This window comes from Phoenix dactylifera, chromosome 14 (genome assembly GCF_051530095.1).
Source record: "Phoenix dactylifera cultivar Ajwa chromosome 14, Ajwa_hap1_PhDact_Kaust_v1.1, whole genome shotgun sequence".
NCBI lineage: Eukaryota > Viridiplantae > Streptophyta > Magnoliopsida > Arecales > Arecaceae > Phoenix > Phoenix dactylifera.
This window is the reverse complement of record NC_143203.1, coordinates 13,668,011-13,676,092: the sequence shown is the minus strand read 5'-3', so window position 1 is coordinate 13,676,092 and position 8,082 is coordinate 13,668,011. Positions and strand designations below refer to the sequence as shown.

General features: G+C 38.6%; 1 non-coding gene across 1 annotated transcript; it reads right to left on the bottom strand.

Annotated features, from left to right (window-relative positions):
• Window positions 1–7,290: 7,290 nt before the first annotated feature.
• LOC120111811 (small nucleolar RNA R71) lies at window positions 7,291–7,397 on the bottom strand. The gene has a single exon (XR_005513206.1). It is a non-coding gene; the product is annotated as a small nucleolar RNA R71 (small nucleolar RNA).
• Window positions 7,398–8,082: the final 685 nt, after the last annotated feature.

The window sequence follows — 8,082 nt, the reverse complement described above, 5'->3', positions numbered from 1 at the left end:
TCAAGGGTTATCAATTAGAGGTCCAACGGTGGTTAACAATTTGGATGAATAGGGTCGACTAGATGCAGCGTCCGACGATCTGGGTCAATCGGCTCTGGCCAGTCCAACTAGTCAAATCATGAAAAGACAATCAAACCATGGTTCATAAAACACAATAGGGATTCATGGTAATAGAGTCCAACGATGCTCAGCAATATTCAGGTTAAAGCTAGCATGACGGATGGTCGCAGCGACACTAGTTCAGAGCCCTTAACTAGGGTCAACCCTAGTCTATAATGAAAAGAAATTAAGAGAGAGAGGAGAGAGAAGAGAGGAGAGAGAAAGAAGAGAGAAGACTCTCTTCTATCTTCTTAAAATAGGGGAGAGTCAATCCCCCCTCTCATCTCGAATCAGAGCATGGCAGGCCACTTAGTCGGCCCAGCCTCGACGATGATAGCCACAGACGGCCCTTCGATTGCGGCATCGTCGGCGACGGTGGTCGGCCGGCACGAAGAAGGGTAGAAGAAGATCAAGAAGAGCAAGGGGTGAACAACTCGGCATAGATCGTGGTGGATTCTTTTTTGACCGATGGCCATGCAAAATCGATGATCCCAAGAAATGGTGAAGTCCGGCTCGAATAAGCAGCCAGTGGTGGTGAACGTGGAAGAAGGATGCCGAAATAGGGCACCCCTATTTCGGATCAAATTTTAGTGATTTTTTCAGTGCAAATCAGCATGGCAACAACTCTAAAACTTGAAAAAAAAAGAGAAGAAGGCAAGTGAGGTTTCGATGGCCTTTCTGGTGACAAATCGATGAAGAAAATCTGGAAGAAGAACTTGGAAATTGGCAGTGATATCTCAAATTTTCGTTGATGACAATCAAAGTGGAAGGAAGGAGTCTTAAATAGATTGAATCTCGAGTCTGGCCAGTGTTGGGATTGCCTCAGGATTCTCAGAGTCCGGCATTATCAGAGGAGGAAGAAGACTCCAATCGGAAGTTTTCTCCTCCTTCATGTGCAACAAGGCATGCCCGAGCTTGGGCCTGGCCACTTCGGGCTGTCCCACAAGCCCGAGAGTTGGACTATTACATATATAGCTTGAAAATGACTCTCGGACTATTACATAGTCCTAATTGAACAACATCTTAAATCAGGTCCAGCAAAACCACTAACATCGAGTCATAGCAGTCTTCATGTCATTTATTGACAAAAGATCCTTCTATGGTTACAAATATTAGATATGGATCTCGGTGATGTAGTGCATGTAGTGTGAACTTTGTATCCTTATGTGACTCTTGGAGCTCTTCCTCGGAGGGGCAGAGCCTCTTCCTTAGAGTCGAGCTAGGCTGAGTGGCCGAGGTTTTTCCAAAAGCAGACTCAAGAGAAGATAGGCCAAGCCTGATGGGCTCCATGACTTGGGTCCGATCATGTATCTAGGATTTGGGAGGAGCATGCCTCAACTTTGTGGACTAGGAGATATATTTCATTTAGCCTAAACAAGCTAGGGCTAGGGACGGAGGAAAATTGGACTTGCTCCATTTGGATGTCTACATGGCGAAGGCCCACAAATATTGTGGGCTCTTCCGATTCCTTCTATGGTCTGACCCAGTAGCAAGCCCAAGCTTGACCTAAATCCGATCCGATCAACACACCCGCCCTTTCACCACTACTAGACCATGCACCAACAATGGAGATTAGATAATCCAGCATCCACTGCCTAAAAAACTTGGCCTATTTTGCTAGCCTTCAAAGTCCAAGGGGAACTCTAGGGAGGATGTCTGGGATAGGAAAATGCTCGTGTCCTAAGCAAGGCCAGGGTCTACAACTTTTCCCCTTTCCCCTAAATGGGGGGGCCTCAACAATCTAGTTCTAATGCCCACCAACCAAAAGCCAAATAAAGGCTATTGGTCGGAGGATTGAGGATCTAGATTCCCATTCTAAGCTTGCATCGAGGCCTCTTTCTTGGAGTAACTTGTGCCAACATCGATAGACATGGGAGTGAACACAAATGACTTTTGGGTCTCACCATTTTGTCCATCCATCATAATGTTCTCCAGCCTACAAGATTGCAACCCTCCATCAATCAAGAGCAAGTATAAGTATGGCCATAGTTAAAAGCTCTTGAGTTGAATATGATTTGTTTCGAATCGGATTTATGATTGTGTATATGAATTTTGAAAGGAATGGATCTTAATGGATTTGTTTTTTGAAATGAAATTGCTTATGTCTTTACACTGATTTGTGATAATTTTTGTTTTACTATTGTCACATACGTTTTTACATAAATTTTCAAGTTAAGGTATTCATTACTTATCGAGCTGTCTAGCTCATTATAGATTTTTTTATATTTTTAAAGATTTGAACAATTAGCTTGACTCTGGAATTTATCATGGGAGAGCGACTAGAGATAAGATTTTGACAATCTTTATTTACACTAGATTTTATTTTTGATTTGATATAAAATTTTGGAATATTATTTATTGTAAGACTTTTAATTTTGTCATTTAAATTAGAATTTGAATGTTAATTATTTAAATTTATTCTGCTGGTTATATATGATATCATATTGAGATACCTTGCATGCTTGTGGAGAGAGTTTTTTATGAGTATGCAGCGGCTGCAGCGATCCCCGACTCACAATCTTAGGTCGGGGGCGTGACAAGTTTCTTCCCAACCATTGCAAAGTTCAGAAGTTCACGATCCTTGAATGAGGTTGAATAATCAGAGAAGAGCTTCACAACTTTCCTATCCACCTAATTGCTGAACATTGTAGAGGAAGAATCTAGAGCTCCATTCCAACCAACATGACCATAAAATAGCTACTACAAGCATGAGAATAATGCATCGCAGGATGGATAAGAATTTCCACTTGCACCAAGTGGAAAAGATATCGACCAGATTTGGAGGAACAACTAGATTGCTCTATAAATTATGTTATTCAAGAAAAACAATTAAAAACTATAGTTAGATTGGTAAATCATTCAAACAACTCCAAGTGCCTAATTAGCCGGTTCTTAGTTGATATAAATTTCCTTTAGAAGGAAAATTATGATTTGAGAGATTGAATTGATTGAAGCCTCCTCCCAAGCCCTTGATGCCTATCCACCTCCTTCTCCACCTCGATGGCTTCTTTCGATGCCGATAAGGATAGGGGATGGCCGACAGCCAACACTAGCCTACTTTCAAGTAACTTAATAGCATCTCTTTTCTCTCTCTCTTTCTTCACATTGCCCGTCGAAGCATAGTCGATAGCTTGTGGGTGTAGCAGCAATACACATTCCTTCTCTAACTTCGATCATATCTACTGGTCACCTTCCAGCCACATGCATACACCGTGGTCCTAGATTTCTAGCCAGATAAGGATGGATGGATCGAAGTAGACATGAAGGTCATGAAGAGGATGGAGAGTCTTTGAGATTGGTGAAGTTGGCTAAGGTGCTGACTTTGGTGCAGCAGAGCAATGGAATTGGGGTTTTGACATAGTTGATCAGGTTGGATCAGGCAACACCAAATAGGAAAATCTTTGGCGCTTTAACTTTTTTCTTTAATTGCCTTTTATAATTACATATTATTTACTAGATTTATTATTTGATATTGAAGGTTCCTCGTCTAGAGAATTCAATCTAATTGTCAGATGGTTTTTTATAATTACACATGTGACTCAAAGAGCTGATGTCGTATATATTCTGCAATTAGAATTTTTATTTGTTTATTTTTTCCCTAAATTGTTTTATGGTTATCTTAGGGTTGGCTAGTCAGTATAGGATGTTATGGATTACGGAGATACAATGATTATATTATTGGTAATTTGATTTTACTATAGAAAAAGATGAAACAAAATTGCAAGGAAAAATATAGTTAAGTTTTAAATTTTAAAAATTTTCTATGTATATTCATAAATCTAATTAGTTTGGCATGTATATATATATATATTGATGAGAGTACAAAAGTAAAATTTTTGTACTATCATAATTAATATTAGAGCTAATCTTTATTAATAAAATTGATTAATTAATGTTTTATTTGTGTCCGAGTGCAAGTTATTCAAAAGACCCAATAATGTTGGGTTTGAGCCCAATGCTTGGCGTTCCGAGCTCAACAAATCCTTAGCGTCTCATCTGAGCCTCACGCCGCCCGTCATCCGCATGCAATCCATATCACTATATCCAGATGTTTCAGCTAGTACAAGTGCCCGCATCATGGAGCTTCCCAGCATCTTCAAAACCGTCCGTGTGGCTCTCCAAGCATCATGGCATCTCATCCAAGGGACCTAAGCCAAACCGGCTCTTCAATTCAAGACACATCTCATTCATGGCTTCCGTCTCCCCTGTTTCAAGAATATTCAGCCGCATTCCATTCTTCCCATCATTCATTTGAAGAGTCTTCTCAAACATCAAAATAAATTCCCAACGGCAGCAAAAGGAAGAAGCCAAATCTTCAACTGTGCCTCAGCAACTCCCCATCCGATTGTTTTATCGTCTTCCAGCCGTTACCAGCAGGATCATTCCACCCCACGTCTCATCCCTTCTCAAACTTCTACAACGTTCCCAACCGAAGAGTCCCAAGCGATTCGACTTCATCCACCCCGCGTCTCATCCGCTCCCAACAGCGTTCCAGCTTCTCCAATCCGCTGAAGGTGTCTATAAAAGGAACCAGGAAGGGGCTACGAGGGTGTGGATCCGGGAGAGGCAGAAGGGAATCACCGAAGCACAACATCTGCACCTCCTCTTCCGATCCGTCTTCTCAGCCGAGCGAGAGAAGGAGGAGAAGCATCCAGGGAGGCCATTCGGGAAAAGGAGGAGGCTAGCACCAATGGAAGAGGAAGGAAGCTAACCGGGCGAGGGAGAGAAGAAGGGAAGGAGGAGGCCAGATCCATCCAAGTCCAGGCGAGAAAGGAGAGGAAGCCAGGGAACCATCGGAAGAGAAAAAAAAAAGAAAGAAAACAGAGCCCTCTATTTTCTTAAGAGAAGAAAGGAAAAAGAAAAAAAAAGGGATTTATGCTTTATTTTATTTATTCTATGCTAATCCCTTTTATAAAAATGCCTGCATCTCATATGGATAGCTAAATCTTTTTTAGCTAAGGCTAGAAAAAAGCTTAGCATTTTCTTCATATATTTTCTTTAATCATCAATGGGATTTTAATGCTTTTGATTTGATTTATGGTGCAGTAAATCTATAGAAATTATTTCAAACTTATATATATTTTTTGATTTGTTATTTTCCTCGGGTATAATAGATGCTTACCTACTTCAACCACTTTTTTATGCATTCCTCACACCTGACCCCGTCTCATATGAGCTTACAGTGTAAGAATCCGACAGTCCCTTTCTATCCAGCTTCACCACCATCCTTCATCACAAGAATCCACCGGTTAAGAACCTACTCGCTATTGCCGGAGACCACGCCATCTTCGCTCGCATGGCTACCAAAGCTTCATCGACTCCACAATTGAAATGCTGTAAAATAAAATTACTGTAATGCTGCCCATAAAACTAAATCTATTTTATTAACGATTAATTGGTATTTTCACCGCTCCACTTTCCAGTTAGGTCTTTACTCAGATCTAACTGAGATAATAGGTGATTTTAAGAAATGCATGATTAAGTGCTAGGCTGAATCCTAATACCTTAGTTATATTTTTGTCAATCCAAATATTATTTAGCCTTTAGTTTTTGTTCACTGTCAAATCCCTGTGGATTCGATCTCGGACTCACCAAAAATATTACTTTGCTACACCCTATACTTGGAGTATTCTACATTTTATTTTCCTTTTAAAAAGAGCAAGATTAAAATCGTAGCAAGTTTTTGGCACCGTTGCCGGGGATTTGCAATGTGCGAACGAAAACAAGGCTGCAAATTTCAATTTTTAATTTCTGGTTCTTCAATTTTTCTTTATTTTTAACAAGGTTGAAATTTCAAATCTTTTCAGATTCAAGGGCGACACAAAGCGGGACCAGTGACGAGGAAGATCAAGATCACATTTTTGGATTTCCGGAGTGAATGAACTCTGGCCGTGAGTATTTAAATTAATTTTCCTGTTTTGTTCATACTAGTCCTATTTTAATAATTCCTAGATTAAAATTTTACTCTTGTTAAAAAAATAATATAAAAAAAATAAATAATAAAAATTTAGCTAGTTTGTTTGATCAACTATTCAAATGCAATTTAATGTCATGACATAAAATGTTAAAAACCTTCTTGATTGTTGAATATAGTATAAAGCATTTGCATAAAATAATCTAAGGGCTGAACCCATTAAAAAGATAAGGTCGGAATTTCATCACTCGTCCTTAGCCCAAAAATCATCCCAGTGCATAAATATCCTAAGCCTAATTAAAATCAACTAGACGTTGGCCCCTAAGAATATTCGAGCTCAATAGGACGAAGACCACTGAAAGTTGCACCAATTTCGCTCTATGGCCCAGATCGATGTCTAGGCAAGCTTTGTCCCTTTAAGTGATTAAAGGGAGACAGATTCTGTTCGAGAAAAGTAAGTTTTAAGTGGGACCTTTGCTACACACATCATGACCCCTCCACTTACCTGAGAGCTTACCTGGTCGACTAAGGTTACTAGACCGGATTGGAGGCTTCGGTGTCATCTTCAAACCAGTTAGAAGCTGTCTAGAATTTTTTAGAAAAATATTAGAACTTATGGGGTGATGTTTTAATGCATGTTTAATTTTAATTAATTTTTTTTTAGAGTGTTTGTTTAGATCTGTTTAGGTGGTACTTATACCAACAAATAATAATAATAATAATAATAATAATAATAATAATAACAATATATATATAATAAAATAAAATTTCAGTATATGCTGTTGTGGGAGAGAGATAAAACGAATAGATTATTTCGAGTTGAATCAAGAGATAAAAATTTAATTGTTCAAAATTCAAATAATCAAATGGAAGATAATGGTAGTAATAAGGGAGATAATGAATTTCAAGATGACTTACCTATTAGAATGCTTCGTGATTATCTACAACCCACTAGGACCAGTATCCCATCCTGTATCGTTATTCCTACTGCTGCGGGAGCTTTTGACATGAAACCAGGAATAATCCAATTACTCCCAAAGTTTCACGGACTTGATTCTGCAAATCCCTATTTGCATCTTAAAGAATTTGATGAAGTGTGTTCAACACTTCATTTCAATGATGCCACTGAAGAGGTAGTTAAACTTAAGTTATTTCCTTTTTCTTTAAAGGAAAAAGCTAAGTCATGGTTACACTCCGTAAGGCCTAGGATCATAGCTACCTGGCAAGAAATGACAAGAGAATTTTTAAAAAAATTCTTCTCAACACATAAAACAAACACACTTAGAAGAAATATCATGAACTTTGCACAAAAAGATGGAGAAATATTTTTTCAGTGTTGGAAAAGATTTAAGGACCTTCTGCTTGCTTGCCCACATCATGGATATAAAATTTGGAGGGTCATTTGTTTCTTTTATGATGGTTTGTCCTCCAATATGAGACAATTTGTAGAAATGATGTGTAACAGTGAATTCATGAGTAAGGAACCAAATGAAGCCTGGGATTATTTTGATCTTTTAGCAGAAAATGCACAAGCTTGGGATACAACAAATAAAAATGAAAAATCTAAAATAGCACCTAATGCAAAAGGAGGAATATATCTTATTAAAGATGATAATGATGTCAATGTAAAAATTGCTAATCTGACTAGAAAGGTTGAAGCCATGGAATTAAGCAAGGCCAATATAGGAAAAGCACAAACTATTGTTGAAAGTATATGTGGAATTTGCGAGAGTAATGCACATGTGACCAAGGATTGTCCTACAATTCCTGCTTTTCAAGAAGTGTTGCATGATCAAGCAAATTTCACCAATACTTATAAAAGACCATTGCCAGAAACATATAATCCTAATTGGTGAAACCATCCTAACTTTAGTTGGAGACATGGACCCACTGCCAATGAATCTCAGGGCTCGTTTGGTTTGCGGAAAGTATTTTCCCTCCTAGGAATATGATTCTTGGGAATCAGATTCCTAGGAAGAGGATACCTAGGAAAGTACTTTTGGCATGTTTGGTTAACCATGGAAAAGTAACAAATTTCTAAAGTGCTTATGTTTGGTTGACCATCCACT